The sequence below is a fragment of the Taudactylus pleione genome, unplaced genomic scaffold, assembly GCF_031769625.1.
Source record: "Taudactylus pleione unplaced genomic scaffold, aTauple2 ptg000026l, whole genome shotgun sequence".
Taxonomy (NCBI): domain Eukaryota; kingdom Metazoa; phylum Chordata; class Amphibia; order Anura; family Myobatrachidae; genus Taudactylus; species Taudactylus pleione.
Window position 1 is genome coordinate 22136389 of NW_028284428.1, and position 21392 is coordinate 22157780.

Sequence of the window (21392 nt, forward strand, 5' to 3'; positions counted from 1 at the left end):
TAACATGTTAAAAACACCAAAATTATATAAGAGTAAAGTACGGTATTTTCATCAGTATTTAGTTTTTAGCACACCCAATTATGATTAATATTAATAATAGTACTATATGTGCTTATGTTTTCAAGTTTACTGTTTAGTCACATTGACACGTACCTTTAGTTTAATTATAATACTGTTCATTTGCGTCTCTTCTGATCACCAAGAGAAATAGATATCCACTGGAAGCCCCTTAAAAATATTATAAATTGCTGTTAAAATGTTAATATTGTAAACACATCAGGAAAAAAAAATATCTTATCTGTGTAAATTTATAAGCACATGGTAATGTCAGACATGGAAAATAATTAGGAACTTGAGGCAGCTGCATGTGTAACAGTAATTTTGCATGGGTTGTTAAAGCGAAAACAGGATGTCTTGTGCTTTGATTACAAAACATAAAGGGTGGCTTAGCAAGATATAACACATAAAATAATGTATACAGGTATATGCATCAAAGCTCACCTGTTTTTCAGTTATAAAAGCTATCGCATTGGCTTTCTTGCTGTAGTGAACATTTATATAATAATCTATCTCTCAACAGGTAACATCTTATTTTTTATTTTGTGGGAAAGTAAATAAGAAATAAATCTGGATAATAATTTTAATGATTTTACATACAGCATATCAAGTAAGGTGGATGCATATTAATCAGGATGCTTTTACATTTAATGATGTTTGTTTTTTATGTATTTAGTTAAGTATGCTTTCATTGTTTTGCTAAGAATAATGTTTAATGACATATTTAATTGTCTTTGATATAAACCTGGTATAAAATTACAACTAAATAGTTGCCTTATTTAGACATTGGTGTTTTTAAAGAATTCTTTATATAGTTTTATATTTCAGTAACATCTACTTTTCCAAGTGTTATTTTCCATCATTCTATTGTACAGTATTGTGTAACTTGTATTTACCATTACAACATAGAAAACTAATAAAATCTGCATTTAGGCTCAATTAGCTGTAAGGGGAAGAGTTGAGGGGATAGATTTAGAAAATCATTGTTGTTGCTTGTGTATTCAACTTATGTGTGGTTAAGTATAGTTGCTTACTACACATATTTATGTTTGGCCATTTAATTATATGTTCCAAATAAAGTTGTAACTGCTCTATAAAAGTACAGTATTTACTTATAGTTCTAATAAAACATATTCTAAATAATTTCTTTGTCAGCTACATATATTAATTGGTTAATATTGGTATATGTATCTGCAGGATCGAACTGGCCCACACAGATACAGGGGAAACTCCCTAATGCCTGAAGGCCCACTACCTTCTCTAGGGGGCAGGTTCCAGACTGTGCACTAGAATTATACATTGTTACTCTATTAGAGGGTCAATACCTGGAGGGTTCCCTTCTATCTACAAAAAGATTTGCTCTCCTGCCAATCAAAAAGGGTGGTCACAACTAAAACCTGTCCCCTCCTCTTGTCAGCTGTAGCCTTTAACATAATGAACACAGTTCCTGCCAGTGACTGAAATCAATTCACTAACCTACAATTATTCATCCCAGTGGCAAGAGCTTTGATAGTTTATTTTTCTTATAATGGCAAGTATGTCACCATTACTAGAACTAATGCAGTTCTCGTTTTAGACAATGGCCAATTAGTACCATGGTCCTAATTAGTTTTGTATCATATCTTCCTTACAATATTGACAGTTTGCCTCAATCAGATATTTACTCAGTGTTTATACCATTAGACTGCCTAACAGTTTGATATTCCTATTGGATTCTGTATTGAGTTGACCATAGATGGGTCCTGTATCTACAGTATATGTCTGATTGGAAGCAGTTGCCAAGTTGTAAAATAGATAGTTATTTAATAAGATTCACAGTCAAATTGGGCTATTTTCTTCTTTAGATGTGCTGTCTGTTTCACCGGTTTAGCAAATCAAGAAACTTTATTGTTTCAAGTAGTTGTTTTGGTAGACCTGAATGCTTCTTTTTGTCAACATTTTCATTTACAGTGGAACAGATCATCAAGCAGATGCAGGTGCAGAGCTCAGCACCAAGTACTTTGAGAGGAACTGATATATGATCAGTTCCCCTCTAGAGCAGTGTGACGGTTTGGGTGAGTAAAGGGATGGGTGGTTGGATGAATGATAATATGAGAATGAGGGTGCTTATAGAGAATGATGATGAGTGGGGGTTAATGAACTATGATGATGATGTAAGAGAGTACAATGAAATGTACAGAAAACAAGTCACAAAGTGCTGTACAGGAGCTTTCATTTGTGACAGTTAGGAGCTAATTAGTTGGTACTGTATCTTCGGCCACTTTATCTTTCTACAAGGATAGTACATAGACCCCTATGTCTTTCATGAGTAAGTCGACCTGGCAATGCCAGTGATGGGATCCCAACACGGCGTAACGCTGCATAGAGCATTGTAACTGTGCAGGTGTTATAAGTTTAAACATGCATCCCATACTGAATCCATGTAAACAAATTAACAAATATAGTGTGCTTAAAAAAAACAAATAAATAAATAGTACTTAGTGACACACCAGCATTTTTTAGATACATAGAGGTAGCAGCTTTTCTTAATTACATCGCCAGTTTCATTGGGTCAAAGGTACCTGAAAAGTAATTGAAAAAGGAGTGTCCAGTGATAAATTAAGTATACATACAAAATGCTAAAGTGCAAACTTGTGTAACCAGATTTTACGGCAACAGCTTCTGGTCCTCCTGTAAAAATTGCTGCATTTTGTTTAAAACCATATAAATGTCCCAATTTCTGTACAGCATTAAAGGCACATTTCCACTTGCCGATATAAATGGACGATTGAAAGATAATGACATCATTATCATTCAGTCGTTCATTAATCATGCAGTGGATATGCCAGCAACGACCAGCGATGCGCACTCCTGCTGGTCGTTGTTGGCATCGCTCATCGCCCGAACATGATGGTCAACCTGGCGATATCATCAGGATGAGCATGTTCGGGGATGAGGGAGGGTGCCTGCACTGAACGACATATCATTCAGTGTGGGCACTGCACAGTATAATAAACGACTGACTGATAACGGTATCGTTATTGTTTAGTCCTTCATTGTCGGCAAGTGGATACCCGCCTTAAGGGTTAACTAATTTTCAGAGTGTGGCAACATTGTTTATCAAGATAAAAAAGAAGAAATAGATAAAGTACAGTAACAGCAGTTGTGGCTGACAGCCAAGTTTTGTGCTAATAAATTTAGGTAAGGAAGGGGGAAGCCAGACTAAGGTATTATATTGTTATACATATAGTATTGGCTTATTTATGCTTTCAGTCATGTTCTTATCAGCTAAGGTTAGCACATGGGGGCTGATTTAGAGGTGGACACAGTCTGGGTCGGTGCTGCAGAGAAAATCTGCTAATGCTGAAGGTGACAGCGTACAGGGCACTGTGACCAGGGCTACAGCAACATTTAGCAACATTTTAGACACATGGGCACTACAGCCCTGGCACATGCGCTGTCCCTACACCGATTTGGGACTGCGTCCAGGGCTGGATCAGCCCCATAGCTTCCAGGATGTACAGTACAGCTGTACAGAGAATGCAACCAGTCATGCAGCATTTGGCTCACATTGTTCATCGTGGCTCCCAAGCTTGGTAGATAAATATCATAAGTATTTTTAATTTTATTGAAGACCAAGAATTACAGCCTGTGACATGTGGTCATGCTATATTAGTCATGTCAGTCACTAAGGCGCTGATGCAGCGCCGAACACTCTGAAATCTATCGCACACTAGATGCATAAATCAAATGCATCTAAAGCGGGGCATCCACTATACAAATGAAAACCTGATAATGTATGGGAGCAAATGACAGTTGATCATATGGTTTTAAACACTGAAAAAAAGGACAAAAAAAATGTTCAAATTGGTTAAATTTGTGTTTTTTTACCAATTTGTCTGAACAACCATTTCTGGCTATTTTCCAGTGTTTGTGAACAAATGGATGCTTGTCATTGGCTCCCATACATTACCAGGTTTTCATTCCAACCAGCCAGATTGGACAGATATCTGACAGAAAATTGTATGTTGGATGCCCAGCTTAAGTTATGGCTGGAAAGACAGAAGCGGAGATTGAATGGGCGGTCTCACAAAGCCAATGTATGGTACTGGCATGTTCATATAACTGCACACTATACAGAATAGCAGGTTTGCAGACATATGCACAAACGTAATCGTACAATTTGCATTTGCTACAAGGTTCTGTAGGGGTAAATGCAGAATGATGATGACGATTGGGAACATGAACTTGTACACCACCAGAGAAGCATCGCTATAACAGCTCCGCTAGTTACAGCACTCATCTTATTGAGTACACCTATTTATGATGATTGGGCAAATGCTGGCGTGTGAGAGTTTATCAGGAACACAAGCACACTAAGGGCCTGATTCTGAGTTGGACACATATGTGGCCATGGCTGCGTCTTCGGCCGCAGCTGCATCTGCTAGTTCCAAACACTGAGATGCTATCTTGCAGTGTCTTGCAGCTGGGTAAATCCATACTGACACATCTTTAGATGCCCCATAGAATGCACCATTGAAACTTGCACCAGCCCTATGTCAGGTGCCGTCTCTCTATCTGACCATAGCCTCCTGTGTGAGCAGCCACTGTCAGTGACACCCCTGTTACCTCCTCACATGCACATACAGTAACATTAACCAACTGTGTGACTATCAGCATAGCGAGCAACCCTGAATCAGATGAGGCAATTATGTGACTGTGGCATGCTTTTCTTTACATTTGTACATGCATGCCTGTGTAGGCTGCGTAAGTTAATAATGTTAATTATAGAGCATACTAAATCTTATCTTGTGTTAATATAGTATTTCTGGTATTATTTATAATTTTGGATAGTTAAATCATACTTGCTGTAGTCAGGGACGAACCACACCCTTACCTCAGTTAAGACCAGCTAAGATATAAAAACCTGGTACAGTAAGTTTAGTTATACCCTTTTTCCACCAAAATTCCGAGTCTGACCCGGAGTTGGAACAGAGGCCCTGATTCAGAGCCGGACGCTCTGACAGAGCGCTCGCTCTGAATCAGGGCTGTCCTTCTGAATTTTTTGAGCGGCCTCCTGGCCGCTCGTATAGCTGTGGGTGACCACCCACAGCTATAGCGAGCGGCCAGGAAGATGGTCGTGATGGTCAAGACCATCGCGACCATCGGGTTTGCGACGAGACCCTTGTGGTAGGGTCTCGTTGCCGCAAGCCCTGGAGTGCTTTTGGCTCTATCAGAGCCGAAAGCACTCCCACTGACATCACTTGTGAAGTCAGTGGGGCTGGCCCCAGATGGTAGACGTTCCCATGGGAACGCCTCCGTCTGGCCAGCCACACCCCCGGCACGCCCACCAAAGGGGGCGTGCTGTCACTCACCATCGACAGCACGCACCCTTTGTAGCGAGACCCGGAGTAACGGTTTGCCCGTCGCTATCCGGGTCTCACGCATGCGCACAACGGAGCTGCCTCCGTCGTGCGCATGTGCACTGGGCCAACATCGACCCGCTTGCGAGCGCTCAGTGCTTGCGAGCGGGTCTGAATCAGGCCCAGAGTTCCTATCCGGATCAGACCCGGAATTTAGCCGGCGCTGACTCGGGATATTCCCGAGTCGGCGCCGCTCACACTGGAGTCGGGTCTGCATAGACCCGGCTTTCCCGGTGTGAAAGTGGACGCTTGGAGATGACGTCATCTCCAAGCACCACTGAAGCCGGACCAATCGGCCAGCTTGCAGCGCACTCCAGGTCATCGTGACCCGGAGTGCGCTGTTCTCACAGCAAGGTTTCACGGACTACACCCGTGTTAAACCCTGCTATTTACCTGGGTTGGATTGCGGCGATCCAACCCTCTCCCCTTTTACACCAGGGAGCTGCCCGAGTTAACCCTGCAATAACCCGGGTTTTAGCTCCGGTGTAAAAGGGGTATTAGTCAGTGGTAATGTGAGGGAGAGATTGCAGCCCTCTCTATGCTGGACAATCTGAACCATGACTGTGCTGGGAATACTCTGCTCGTTTGAACTGCTGTCTCATGTAAGCTGATTTATTGTTCCTGAACTATGTTTGCCTTATATAAGAAGCCATTACACTGGCTATGCCTTTTTCACTCTGGAATAAAAAGCCTACTTGTTTGCAATACCTTAGTCTCCCATTGGTAGTTTGAACTTCCCGCTACACATGCCTACTCTCCTGGCATGGCCGGTAGGTTCCCGAAAATCGGTTGGTCTTCCTGGCCACCCGGAAAAGGGAGCAAGTCTCCCGACCAGCTGTCACCCAGGCCCAATAAATTTAAGTCCAAAAGAAGACAACAATTGATGAGCAGGCAACTATGTAAGGTAGCACACGGCAGAGTTAATAATATACCATGACTTATTAACCTAATAAACAGTATGTACAACATACAATAGGCATACTTATGTGATATATTTTACAACATTTGTTTTGTTGAATACATTTTCTATGGGTGTTTACCACGGAAGTCTGACGTAGATGATTTTACACTTGCAAAGATGTGCTGAGCTTTCACCCAGTTAAAAAATCACATGTTATATGTAGGTAACAAGGCAGAGCTCTTTTCTAAGGCATAGGAACCAGAATGCTGACTATGGAATGGGTATATAATGCCGGCTGTCGGGATGCCTCCTGTCACAATACCGACAGTGGCACCCCGATGGTTGGTATCCTGACAGGGGTCGGGTATGTATACTTACCCTCCCCCTTCTCCCCCTAACCCTCCCTTCTTGTAGCCTACCCTAACCCTCCCCATTAGTTCCTAAACTTAAGTCTTCTCCCTTGTGCCTAACCCTAACCCTCCACACAGTGCCTAAACCTAGCCCCCCCAGTGGTGCCTGACCCTAACTCTCCCCCCTAGGAGTGCCTGATCCTAAACCCCAAAACCTAACGCTAACCCGCTAAATGACCTAAACCTAACTCTCCCTCCCCGCGGCTAACACTACGGGCGCCCCGGCTTACATTCATTCGCACACGCGTCCTCCTGGATTCCGCCATCAGGATTAAGATAGGCGATGGTATTTCAATGCCTATCTTAACTCCCTTGTCAGGATTCCAGCGTCAGTATAGCTGCGAGGCCGCCGGCCTCCTAACTACATCCTGCTGACTACATCCCATAGCAACAGCAACAAATTATACATGTCTATTGTTGAAAAATTATCTACATACAGTCCACAAAATAATATTCTTGTACAGTACATTAACGAGTGAACAATACTTTCTGCAAAGTATACAATTATACTGCCATTTTGTTTATAATACTGAATTATTTATTAACGATGTGCTGTGAAATGTTAATAATGAAAATGCATTATTTTTTCCAATGCAAACCGTCAACTGTCTTGAAATAGTGTGACCCTGTCCTGTGGTTTGGGCATAGCAGAAATGATTTTGGCAGACTGGCATGGATCTGGAATTGAAAACTGTGATAGGCTCTTATATGGTGTTGCTGGGGTTGGTGTGTGACCAACACAGGGGTACTATGGGCCACGTTACAGAAAATGACTGGCACCTAGAAAATGCACCCTTGACTCAAAAAAACTTCCAACCCAGCCTCTTGTTTAGACGATACACAGAGAAAGGAAAAACATTTCCCACTGTCCCCCAAGCAGGGTCAAGTTCCTGAGAAAGCAGGAGAGGAAAAACAATCCCTTAAAATTGGGGCTGACCCACAAGGATAGGAATAGTTTAGAGGCTGCAGCATGCTATATATCTAAAATATAGATGCAAATAAACTAAGCTCTTCATATGAAACATATACATATAGCACGACATATGTCTCTGCCACCAGACTGTCTGCCTTGTCCTCTATGGAATGCTAACATTTTATACACCTAACAGTGTAGCACCCTTTATAGTGAAGAGTGAGACTCTTCTTTCTACATTTAAAACCCATATTTCCCAACAAACAGACAGCATTTGGCTCACTCTCCATCAGTTCCTTGTGCTCCACCATCTTCCCTTGCTGCTGTCTTATTCCTCCTCTCAAATATGTCTCTCATTCTGGCTTCCACCATCCCTTCCTCCATCCACCCTGTGATTACTATAATCCATATCTGAAATATCATTCCATCTCCACTCTATGGGGAGATCCATTTCAGAGCAATATTAAATTGTGATGCGTGGCTGACTGGCTGTGCACATCGCTGATACTTCCAGTCACCCAGCCATACTCGTTTTATTGTGCAAGTAAAATGAATGATGTTGCAATCGCAATGTGCCGCCATTATGTGCGTTCCCACACCATTCTGGCGGCACATGGCCAACATCGCTCCAGACTGAATTGCTCCCCATATTTTTTCTATTTCCCTCCAAATTGTCATCTTATATACGTCTCTCTCCTTCACATATGATATACAGTGATTCTGTCTCATTCCATTATCAGAATATATCTTTCATAATCCTATAATACCAACAAGTGTCATTGAACACATTTCATATATGCTTTGGTTGTGTTTTGTTTGCACTGTGAGCCTACATAAAATTCTAGTTCAGCGGTATACAACATTTAGCACTCCAGCTGCTGTGGAACTACACATCCCAGCATGTCATGCCACAGTTATGCTGTTAAAACTGTAAAATTCTAAACTGTATTGTATTATTAATACTGTTTATTTTTATAGTGTCACCATTATTCGCAGAGCCAGGGGCATTTTTTAGAGAGGAGAGGAGAGGTTCGGCACTGCAGAGCAGCACTCTGGAGACTTTGGACAGGTAAGTATAAAACTATATGGGTGCAGGGTGTGCTGTGTGGGCCCCCCTGGACCCAGGAGCCCATGTGCACTGCACACCCTGCACCCATTATAGATACGCCTCTGTGCAGAGCTGCACAGAAATTGTTGATCATTCATATCAGTTCCTGTTAAATTAGAGCTTACAGCCCAAATTCTCTACCACACAAACACACAATACAGTCAATGTTAATCATCATCTAAATAACCTACCCATATTATTTAGACCTGTGTGGGGGAATTAAGAGCATCCAGAGAAAACCTAAGCATACAATCTCCACACAGAGAGATTCTGGTTGGATTCTAGTTCAATGTAGCCAGGCAACCTTGATAAACACTGCGTCACCATGCTGCAAATACATTACCTTTCCTTTAAATTATGTCATGTTCTCGTGTCATTCCACCCCCCTCACCCAGTCATATTATTCAGTGCACAACTGATTATTTGGCTTTACACAGTACGTATTTAGAAAATATTAAGAATTATCTTCACAGCGTATTAAACTTAAAATATAAACGTATTATTCAAACATATTAATAGATTAACAATACAGTTTATATTAATATCATAGCAAACAAATATAACAATATATAAAATATAAAAATTATAAAATATAATATATTTATCATAGCAACTAGTTATCATAATATGACTCTTATAATCTTATCAGAATATATCTTTCATAATCCTATAATACCAACAAGTGTCATTGAATACATTTCATATATGCTTTGGTTGTATTATGTTTGCACTGTGAGCCTACATAAAATTCTAGTTCAGGGGTATACAACACTTAGCACTCCAGCTGCTGTGAACTACACATCCCAGCATGTCATACCACAGTTATGCTGTTAAAACTGCAAAATTCGAAACTGACTATTGTCGGCCCCAAGTACCCATATCCCACTCAATCTCTTCCTGTGCATGGTAAATAGTATTATATAGGTCAATATTGACACACCCCTTTGTCTATTTCCCAGTATCTGCATACTTAGTGCAATAATATAAGTCTGTAAGCTATGCTTTATGACATACACATCTTGGCTGACTTATTATTAAAAACAGCTACAAACACTACAAAGCACTTAAAATAGATCAATATATACAGTGTACAGTAGATACTAGTAAATATGTAGGCAACAAATTGACAACATTGGAAGCTATTCAGAAGACCCAGAAGACTGGCAAGGAGGGTAATGGATTATTTGGTTCAAAAGAAGGACATTTCAGTTGTTTGCTTATGTTGATGTGTGTATAGCAACTAAAAAAACAAATCTACTTTTATTATATACTTTACTAAAATATTTTTCATAATTTACACTGCAATATAAAATGAAATAAAGAAAAAACAGAATAAAGTTCCTCATAGGCTGCTAAAACTGTAAAGAAAATAACCTGCAATAAAAGCACTGAAAGGAAAGTGTACTAGTAACATACTTCAGTAACCAACTTACAAAAATGCTTTCTTTAGCAAAAAGGAAAAAGATTGATACAGAAGATAAGGTAACGGTAAATAAACAACTTAAAGCTTATGCACAATAAAGTAGAATAAAAGTACATTAAAACTACCCATTAAAAAATGTACATCAGCTAATGCTTACCCACAGTGTAACTCAGTTGGTTCTCAGACAGCATTGTCATCTTGCCATCAAAGTGAGAGAGACAAATATCTTAAGACAGGAAATGAAATTAGTTTTTGCAATTTAACTTTTTCTCAGCTAGACTGGCAGAAGGAGGCGGGGAATCCTAACTGATCTCTTGTGTTTAGCCACATTTATTCACTACAATTTTACTTCTGCAATACGAAGTCCATTGCACCACAGGGAACTTTAGTGTTCAATAGCAGTGAGTCGGTGATAACACTGATAAATGAACATCCCAATAGCATAAAAAGCCAGATCTAGGGGAATATAGAAAGAGCATTATGCACAGAAACACTAACATGATGATGATTCTGGATTAATAAAAGGCAGTATGTGAAACAATAAACCTAGAAAGGCCAAAATGAGACCAACCTTAGCAGTTTAGGTTACACTAAACACATTGCGCTTATTAGCCTTTGCAGCATATAAAATTGTTATTACATACTAATCAGACTGTTAAACCTACTAAGGGCTGAGGTGCATCTTAATAATAAACATTACTTAACTAAGAAATAAACACACACAGGCAAGAATTGGGAGTTACTGATGTGTACAACTAGAGATGTGTGTGGACCGGAATACATACGAATTACCGCCGTACACGAGTCCGGCGTTTCAAATCCCGACAGCAGCAGTCCGACCCGGTTGAAAATCCTGATCGTCCCCAGGTAAGTATCAACTAACCTAACCTCCCTAACCCTAACCCTCCTTAGGGGTGACTAATCCTAACCTTCCCCCCAGTGCCTAACCCTAATCCCCCCTCTAAGTGCCTAAACCTAACCCCCCCTTCCCCGCAGCCTAAACCTAAGTCCCCCAGGGGATGCCTAACCCTAAGTCCCCCCCGGGTGTGCCTAACCTTAACCCTCCCTACCCCTAGCCTAACCCTAACCTCCCGGGGGGATGCCTAACCCTAAATCCCCCCCCCCAGGAGCCCTAAACCTAATCCTCCCCCCAGTGGCTGTCTGCAGCGGCGCCTGGCATCACTTCGATCGGGATGCCGGGCGCTGGTCTCACGGCGTCGGTAAGATGACAGGCATCTAGAATTAGACGCCTGTTATTTAACCTTCGCTGGGATAAAGCAGTCGGGAAGCCGGCTGTCGAGCTTACGTCCGCCAGCTTTCCGATTGCATAATGTGTGGACTCCTGTGTTTTGGTTTGGGTTTTGCCCAAACCACCCTCAAGTGTTTTGGTATGGTTTAGGTTTTAGATTTCTTTAAAAAATTGATAGAAACAGCTAAAATTGTGTAACTTTGACCTATTTTTGTTCCTCTAACATTAGTAACATCAATAACATTTATTTCCAGTAAATTTTGACCAGTTTTGGCACCTGAAATCAAGAAGGAGTGACTGACATGCAATCAAAAACACACAAGATCCAGTTTTCAGATATGAGATCTGACTTGCGGGAAGACCCGAGTTGCGACTTGGTTCTACTCAAAACCCCCAAAGTGACCCGAGCCAAGACTCAGTTCAACTCAAAATACCAAAGTTCGGGTGTGTTCAGTTTTCAGCAAAACTGAACCGCGCATCTCTATTCCACACACAGTTATTCTCAAATCACCAAAAATAGCACCATTTGGGGTGCCACAGACTGTGCAGTGTCAAGTGTATTGCCAAAGACTGTTTCACAAAATATACATCTAATTTGTGTCACTAGTGTGACAAAAGTACGATGCACAGGTACCCTGAATACTGACGCTGGCATTTCATGTAGCTTATGTGTGACTGCCGGTAATCTGAGTAAAAAGGCAAAATACGAGGGTGGTTCAATAAATAAAATAACAAGACCTCTCATTGCGTAAATTTACTCAACTCGTCCATATACATATAATCAGTAGTATGGTCTAGGTACAGATAATTTTTCCACATAGTCCCCATACATGTCCCCATTGTCCCCACATGGTCCCCATTGTTTCAATGGTACACCAAAGTATCTATCACGACATAGAAGAAATCAGTGTCAAGCGCTTGAAGCCAGGACATGACGGCTTGCTGAACTTCACTGTCGCCTTCCACCTAGGTGCTTATTTAATGGTCCAAAAAGATGGAAATCACTCAATGCCAGGTCAGGGCTGTAGGGAGGATAGCTAGATAAATCGCTGCTCATCTTGAATGTCTGTCTTGCCATTATCAAAGGCAGTGCACCAAACCTGTTTCCACGAAATGATGTTATCACCGTACACCTCAGCAAGTTGACAATGATTTTTAGCTTCTGATGTGCCCTTTAGACACAAAAAACTGACCACACTACGTAACTGAATTTTTGACCATGTTTCCACCAGCCCCACCATCTTACAACTGTTGTTGGGACAGTATGACTGATATGAGGTGCAGTCTAATGACCGTGAGGGGAAGCAGTGGTCTACCTGCTCTAACCTGTCTGGAAATTAGAATGAAATAGAGTACATTAAACATGTGAGAGGTTTGGTGACCTTACTTATTGAACTACCCTTGTACAAAAGTTTGATAGGAGTGATCCACACCATGACTTTTTACCAGTTTCCTTGTGACAGAAATACTAATTGGAAAGATAGGAGAGACAAATCAGACAACAAAACAAATAAAAACAAAAATCATCAATAATAAAGCAACATTTTTTGCACAATGCCGATACTGGTAGGTTAATTGGTTCCCAACAAAACAATTTACCCTATTGTCAGGGCTGCAACTAGGGGTGGGCTAGAGGTGCACGTGCACCAGGCACCAGATTTGAGAGGGTGCTGAAGGGCTGACCCCGTGGTGGCTGCAGATAACATGCGGACTAGCCACCCTAATGGAATCTGTTGAAAACGGCCCTCCAAAAATGGCCACTACCTAGAAGGAGACAGATGCTAGAGGTCCTACTTAACCTCTAGTGTCTATTAGGCCAGTGCATAGCACATAGCGTTCCCAGAAGTGCAGGTGCTGCTGGGTGAAGATGCAAAAAGCTGCATCTTCGCCCGTGAAACCCCTGGCAATGAGCGTAAAACCCCTGGCAATGAGCGTGAAACCCCTGGCAACGAGCATGAGACCCCTGGCAACGAGTATGAAACCCCTGGCAATGAGCATGGAACACCTGACAACAAGCATGAACCTCCTGGCAACGAGCATGAATCCCAGAGCATGAGACCCCTGGCAACGAGCATGAGACCCCTGGTGATGAGCATAAAACCCCTGACAACGAGCAGGTAATTTAAAAGTAATTAGAAGCCTTACTGTGGGGCATGAAATGGTGTCAGGGGCAAACATGTAAGTGGCACTTTGGTAATAGGCATTACAGTGTGTGGCATAATGTGTAATGGGCATTATGGTGTGTGGAATAATGTAAGTCACTATACCAGGGATGTCTGACTAGCGCACTGCCTTATGGAGGAGCAAGGACAAAATCCACTTAATTTAAAATAAAACTTGATTCATCAGACCAGGCTACTGTACCTTCTTCCATTGCTCCATGGTCCAGTCTGATGTTCATGTGCTAATTGTAGGCACTTTAGGCGACAGACAAAGGTCAGCATGAACACTCTGACCGGTCTGCAGCTACACAGCCCATACACATCCAGCTGCAATGCATTGTGTGTTCTGACACCTTTATATCATAGCAAACATTAACTTTATCAGCAATTTGTGCTTAAGTAGTTCTTCTGTGGGATCAGACCACATTGCCTAGCCTTCGCTCTGCATGCATATCAATTAGCCTTGGGCACCCATGACCCTGTTCTCCAGTTGTATTTCCTTGGACCACTTTTGGTAGATACTAATCACTGCATACCGCGTTCACCCCACAAGACCTGTCATTTTGGAGATGCTCTGACCCATCTAGCCATCACAATTTGGCCCTTGTCAAACTTGCTCAGATCCTTATGTTTTCCCACTGTCACGACTCTGGGGAAATTGGCCTCCAATGAGGGAACAGGCTTTGCAGGCAGTAATACCGGCAGCACAAACTGAGGAGGTCTTAGATATATTTTGCTCATATGACGGCACAAGACACGAGTAGATCAGAAGAATAGAACTCTATTGATGACAAGAGAGGTTGTAGGGAATAGTGGTATAAGCCCAGAACCAGTCCCGGTAATACATAGTAATATACCACTAGCCAGATGCTTGAAACGATCTGTGAATGACTGAAGACTTCATGCTGAAGCACTGGGTTGAGCCCAGGTAAAAGACAGAGGACCTCATTCAGAGTCGATCACTTGCTGCAAGCGATCGCTCTGAATGAGGGCGGCCACTTACTTTTTTAAGTGCCGCCTTCTGGTCAATCACTAGGCTGTGGGTTACCACCCACAGCTCTAGCGACCGACCAGGGTGATGGTCATCACCATCACGACCATCGGGGCTTACGACCAGACCCTAAGGTTGGGTCTGGGCTCTCATAAGCCCCAGGGAACATCCTGCTCTATTTGAGCAGGAAGTTCCCCACTGACATCATCAATGATGTCAGTGGGCCCGCCCCCAAATTGCAAGCGCTCCGACTGGAATGCCTCCATTTGGCTGGGCATGCCCCCGGCCCGTCCAGCAAACAGGGCGAGCTGTCACTCAACATTGACAGCTCACCCCATCTGCTACGAGACCCCTAGCGATGGAGTGCCCATCGCTAGCCGGGTCTCGTGCATGCGCATGATGGAGCCGGCTCTGTTGTGCGCATGCTCTGTGGGGACCATCGAGCAACGGCCCAGTTGCGAGCGCATCGGTGCTTGCGACCGGGTCTGAATGAGACCCAGAGTTCTAGGAGCAAAGTGCTGAGCTATGCTCAGTAATAGCAAGAGTACTTGGAGCCAGGTTCTGAACTGTGCTCAGTGATTAGCAAGAGTTCTTGGAGCCAGGTGCTGAGCTGTGTTTGGTAATTAGCAGAAGTTCTTGGAGCAAGGTGCTAAACGATGCTCAGTAATGAGCAAAAGTTCTTAGAGCAAGGTGCTGAGCTATACTCAGTAAATAGCAGTTCCAGACACTGGCATCGGACCTAAAATGGAATGAGGAGGCCTTAATTTCCGCCTTCTGGAGCAGGCTGTCGGATCGAAAAAAGGACGACCTCGCCAAACGGGACCTTCCAGCCACCCTAAACAATTTCAGCTCTCTCTGAAATAAGGTGGATCTACGCTATAGGGAGCGTCAGAGTGAAAAGAACAGAGGAGATCATTTCAGGTTCCGGCCTACCACTCCAGTCATTCTCCCGCCTGAGCAAACAGCTGATGAACCGATGCAGATCAATCGGGCTCATCTCTTGGTTGAGGAATGACAGCGGCGTCGACGAGAAAACCTGTGCATGTACTGCGGGGAGACCAGTCATCTGGTCGCTGCCTGCCCTACCTGTCCGGGAAACTCCCACTCCCAACCGGTTCCGGAGACACCAGGTTGGGAGTTATGCCTTCGTCTCCATCTAAAGCTGAGTCTACCTTGTCCATTATACTGGAATTAACGCACGGTCCTAAAATTGTTCTCTCTCTCCTTTATTCAGGGACTGCTGAGAACTTCATCACCGCGTAGCTCGTCCGGAGACATCATATTCCGGTTCTCCCCCTTGAACATACACTCACCCTGTCTTCCCTAGATGCTACCCAAATTACCAATGGGTCCATATCCCTCCATACTCAACCCGTGCAGGTCTGTGTGGGCGCTCTTCATACAGAGACTATCCAGTTCCTAGTTATACCTAAAGCCTCTCACGGAGTCATTCTCGGGTATCCCTGGCTGTGCAAGCACACTCCCAACATAGACTGGGGTTCCATGCAAATTCTATCCTGGGGAGATGCTTGTCATGTTTCCTGTCTTCTCCAAATTTACCGTCAATAAAATTCATACTGCATCGATTCCTTTCCAGTACATCTCATTCAGTGACATCTTTTGTAAAACAGGTGCCGATATACTACCTCCACATCGGGAGTGGGGCTATCCCATCGACTTGGTGCCAGGCAAAGATCCTCCACTTGGCTGTGTATACCCGTTGTCATTACCCGAGACTGAGGCTATGTCTGCATACATTCAGGAGAACCTAGAAAAAGGCTTCATCCGGCCCTCCTCTTCGCCAGCCGGTGCAGGATTCTTCTTCATATCTAAGAAAGATGGAGGGCTGCGTCACTGTATCGATTACCGGGGCTTAAATGATATAACTATCAAAAATCGTTATCCAATACCCCTTATATCAGAGCTATTTGATCGTGAAAAAGGTGCCACGATATTCACCAAATTGGATCTAAGAGGGGCCTACAATCTCATCAGAATTCAGGCCGGAGACGAATGGAAAACCGCATTCAATACCAGAGACGGTCATTTCGAATATTTGCTAATGCCCTTTGGTCTCTGCAACGCCCCTGCTGTGTTCCAGAATTTTGTGAACAAGATTTTCCAGGACTTGCTGTATGTCTCTGTGGTAGTGTATTTGGATGACATCCTGATATTCTCCTCCAACATCGAAAAACATCGGGCTCAAGTCAAGGAGGTTCTGACTCGCTTATGTAGGAATCACCTGTACTGTAAAGCAGAGAAATGCTTGTTTGAGGTACAGACCGTTCCATTCCTTGGCTACATTCTCTCGTCTTCTGGTCTTGAGATGGATCCTAAGAAGGAACAGGCTATTCTGGACTGGTCTAGACCCAATTCACTGAAGGCTTTACAAAGGTTCCTGGGGTTCACAAACTATTACAGGAAGTTCATCAAGGGGTTTTCCAACCTCACATCACCCATTTCTTCATTAACTCGCAAAGGGGCGAACCCAGCTTGCTGGCCTCCTGGTTTTTATAACACCAATCAATGTGTATCCACAAAACCATATGACATATTGTTTTTTCTGGATGTCCAAAAATGTATGGTTTTTTAGTTGATTGATGAGTGTCTACACTGGCCATATTTTTGTAGATTTAGTAACAATTTTTAATTGTCTATTGTGATGTATTGTTTTAGTAATTGTTTGTAACGTCATTATTATGTATTAAATCTTTTGTTAAAAAGCTCTGTCTTTACAAATTGCATTCTCCTGAGGCTGAGACTGCTTTCCAAATCTTAAAACAAGCATTTATTTCCACTCCAGTACTGAGGCAACCTGACGTTACCAAACCGTTCTTCCTAGAGGTAGACGCTTCCTCCGAGCCTGTGTGTACAGTACTCTTACAGAAATTTGAAGATAATAAGTTCCATCCCTGTGGATTCTTCTCAAAGAAATTTTCTCTGGCTGAAAAGAATTACCCCATTGGAGAGCAAGAGCTGTTGGCAGTTAAATTAGCCTTTGAGGAATGGCGTTACCTCCTCGAAGGGGCTACATTTCCCATCACCGTCTACACAGATCATCGAAATCTCCTTTATTTAAAGAACATCCAGAGCCTCAGCCCTTGTCTGGCTCATTGGGCAATATTCTTTTCACGCTTCAACCTCACCTTGACCTATCGTCCTGGTTCACTCAATCAAAAGGCTGATGCTCTCTCCCGTTCCTTCTCCTCTGAAAATTCTATTGAACACAATAAGTTCACCAGTTCTAGAGTTTAAGGTATTTGCCACTACCAGCATTCATCCCCCTCCTGGGAAAACTTTTGTGTCCTCAGACTTACTGTTATCATCTGGGTTGTTTGTGGACCCGGGGTGGTAGCAGGAGCGATCACAGAAGCAGATTCGAAAATAAAACTAGGATTTTTAATAAGTGCTTGAGTAGACATATAATGTGGCAGTAAATAAAAGTCCAGGAATATATAAATGTGCACAAGAGTTCTGTGGTGGGAGCAAAAGGGTTAATGTCCAAGTAGAAACAATTAGAGCTGTCCAGGTGTGCAGGTAGTGAAACTGAAAATAATCAAGCCAGGTTTGCAGGTAGTGAACTGAAAATAATCAAGCCAGGTTTGCAGGTAGTGAACTGAAGCGCAGGATGTCAGCAGGCTCAGGCACTCAGGTATGGGCAAGGGTGATGGAGGAAGCGGGGTAGTCCAGTGGGAGCTAGGAGCTGACAGGCAGACTGGCAGACAGCAAATTCACAGGAACAGCAAAGCACAGAGAACTCCCTCTCAGCTAGGCTGAGATACATGTTGCACTGGCAAAGAAGGAAGGCACTGAACCTTCCTAAATACCCCATGCCGTGCTGTTACTGGCCAGAGGGAACATGTGACTCACCAGGATTGGCCAGCCGCATCACATGGCCAGAAGGCAAGATGGTGGCGCCCATGCCAAACGTAATGGAGATGCCGCCAGGCCTTACCAGCGCAGAGTGACAACAGACCCGCACAACAACGCGCGCAGCCAAAGCCCCCCGCCAGACACCAGCTCCGCCACCAGACAGCCTGCGCCACAATGACCTCACAGGTAACACTCGCCTAGCGCCATGCTGAAATACCCTGGCCGTGACAGTACCCCTCCTTTTGGGGTGGCCTCAGGACACTCACCAGGCTTCTCCGGATGGGCAGAATGGAATCTCCTGATGAGCGTGGGAGCGTGGACATCACGAGCATCAGTCCAGCAACGTTCCTCTGGACCGTAACCTCTCCAGTCCAGCAAATACTGTAGATGACCTCTGCGTAGACGAGAGTCCAAGATCTGGGCAACCTCAAACTCAACTCCTCTCTCCGTCTGGACTCGAGGAGAAGCAGGTAGAGCACTATGGAATTTATTCAGGACCAGGGGCTTCAATAAGGAAATATGGAAGGAATTTGGGATTTTTAGGTATGGGGGTAACTGTGGACGATAGGCCACTGGATTAATGACTTCTGTTATGGAGAAGGGACCGATGAAGTGTGATGCAAATTTCATAGAAGGAACCCTCAGACGAAGATTCTGGGTGGATAACCAGACCTGGCTTGCAACTTGCATGCGTGGAACTATTCTACGCTTCTTATTGGCCTGGGTCTTATAGCGAGAGGATGCCTTCAACAAATCAGACCGTACTTGAGTCCAGATGGCAGCAAAATTCCGGACCGTGTCCTCCACGGCCGGAACATCGAAAACAGGCAGGCTTCGGAATTCGGGAACACGAGCATGAAGGCCATATACAACCTGAAATGGCATTTGGTTAGTTGACGAGTGGTAGGAAGCATTATGTGCAAACTCAGCCCATGGCAACAAGGCAGCCCAATTGTCCAGGGAAGATGACATAAAAATTCTTAAGAAAGTCTCTAGATCTTGATTAACTCTCTCGGTGGAGCCGTTGCTTTGCGGATGGTAGGCCGTGGAAAAGTTTAACTTCACTTGAAGAACAGAACACAAAGCCCTCCAGAATTTTGCAGTAAACTGCACACCACGGTCAGAAACAATTTCAGCAGGAAGGCCATGTAGACGAAATATGTGTTGGACAAACAACTGTGCCAGGTCAGGGGCAGAAGGTAACTTCTTCAACGGTATATAGTGGACCATCTTAGAAAATCGGTCTATTACAACCCAGATAGTGTTGAAACCTTGAGAGACTGGCAGGTCTGTGATGAAATTCATGGAGAGATGCGTCCATGGACGTGATGAAGGAGGTAATGGAAGCAATTCCCCAGCTGGAGCTTGTCGTTATGATTTATGCTGGGCACAGGAGGAGCAGGAAGAGATAAACTCCATTATATCTGCCTTCATAGAAGGCCACCAATAGTGTCTTTTCAGGAACTCCAAGGTCTTCCGAGTGCCTGAGTGCCCTGCGAAGCGAGAGGAATGTGCCCAAGTGAGAAGCTGCTTCCTTAATTCCGGGGCCACAAATGATTTTCCCGTAGGAGGCTGAAGTTGTAATGCGGCGAAAACTCTTGATTCCAAGACAGGGGTATTGCTTTGATTTTCAGATTGATCATCACAGAGGAGAGATCTCGATAGGGCATCAGCCTTCTGATTAAGTGCTCCAGACCGGAAGGTCAGGCTGAACTGAAACCTGGCAAAGAATATTGCCCAGAGGGTCAAACGAGGACTCACACATTGGAGGTTTTTGAGAAATAGGAGATTTCTATGGTCCGTAAATACAGTAAATGGAAACTTGGCGCCTTCTAGCAAATATCTCCATTCCTTCAATGCCAAGAGAGAATTTTTTAGAAAAGAACCCACACGGATGGACTCGGTTGTCCTCATAACGTTGAGACAAGACTGCTCCCACAGCTTCAGATGATGCGTCTACTTCCAACAAAAAAGGCCTGTCCAGATCGGGTTGTCGAAGAGCTGGTGCTGAGATAAAGGCCTGTTTTAGAATATGAAAGGCAGACTCTGCCTCAGGTGACCATTGGGCAGGATTAGCACCTTTGCGGGTCAAGGCTGTAATGGGAGCCAGCAGTGTAGAAAATCCCTTAATGAAGCGTCTATAATAATTTGCGAAGCCCAACAATGTCTGGATGGCCTTCAGTGTCTGAGGTCGGGTCCAATCCAGAATTGCCTGTACCTTCTTGGGGTCCATTTCTAAACTGGAGCCAGATATTACATAGCCGAGAAAAGGTACACTGGGCACTCCAAAGACGCACTTCTCCAGTTTGCAGTAAAGGTGGTTTTCTCTCAAGCGGGTCAGAACTTCTTTAACATGTTCTTGATGTTTAGCCACAGAGGGTGAAAAAATCAGTATGTCATCAAGATAGACAACAACCGTAACATATAACAGATCCCGGAAAATCTCATTAACGAAACTTTGAAAGACAGCAGGGGCGTTACACAATCCAAAAGGCATTACTAAATACTCGAAATGTCCATCTCTGGTATTAAAAGCGGTCTTCCATTCATCGCCAGCTCGGATACGAATGAGGTTGTAAGCCCCTCTTAGATCTAATTTCGAAAAAATGACAGAGACCTTGACCCTATCAAACAACTCAGTAATCAGGGGAAGAGGGTATCGATTCTTTACAGTAATGTCATTAAGGCCTCGATAATCGATACATGGTCTTAGACCACCGTCCTTCTTGCCAACGAAGAAGAACCCAGCTCCGGCAGGTGAAGTAGAGGGGCGAATGAAACCCTTTGCCAGGTTGTCCCGGATGTACTCGGTCATGGCTTGAGTCTCAGGCAAGGACAGCGGATAGGTACGACCACGAGGTGGTATCTTATCAGGTATCAATTCAATTGGACAGTCCCATTCC

At 43.6% G+C, this 21392-nt stretch overlaps 1 protein-coding gene across 1 annotated transcript in view; it reads right to left on the reverse strand.

Annotated features, from left to right (window-relative positions):
* P2RY8 (P2Y receptor family member 8) overlaps nt 1-10398 on the reverse strand; it is a 67794-nt gene extending 57396 nt beyond the window's left edge. The window contains exons 1-2 of the mRNA XM_088451524.1: nt 10372-10398; nt 154-228 (exon numbers count right to left, since the gene is read on the reverse strand). The gene's annotated coding sequence lies outside the window, so the exon portion shown is untranslated. The remainder of the gene's footprint in view (nt 1-153; nt 229-10371) is intronic.
* Nucleotides 10399-21392: the final 10994 nt, after the last annotated feature.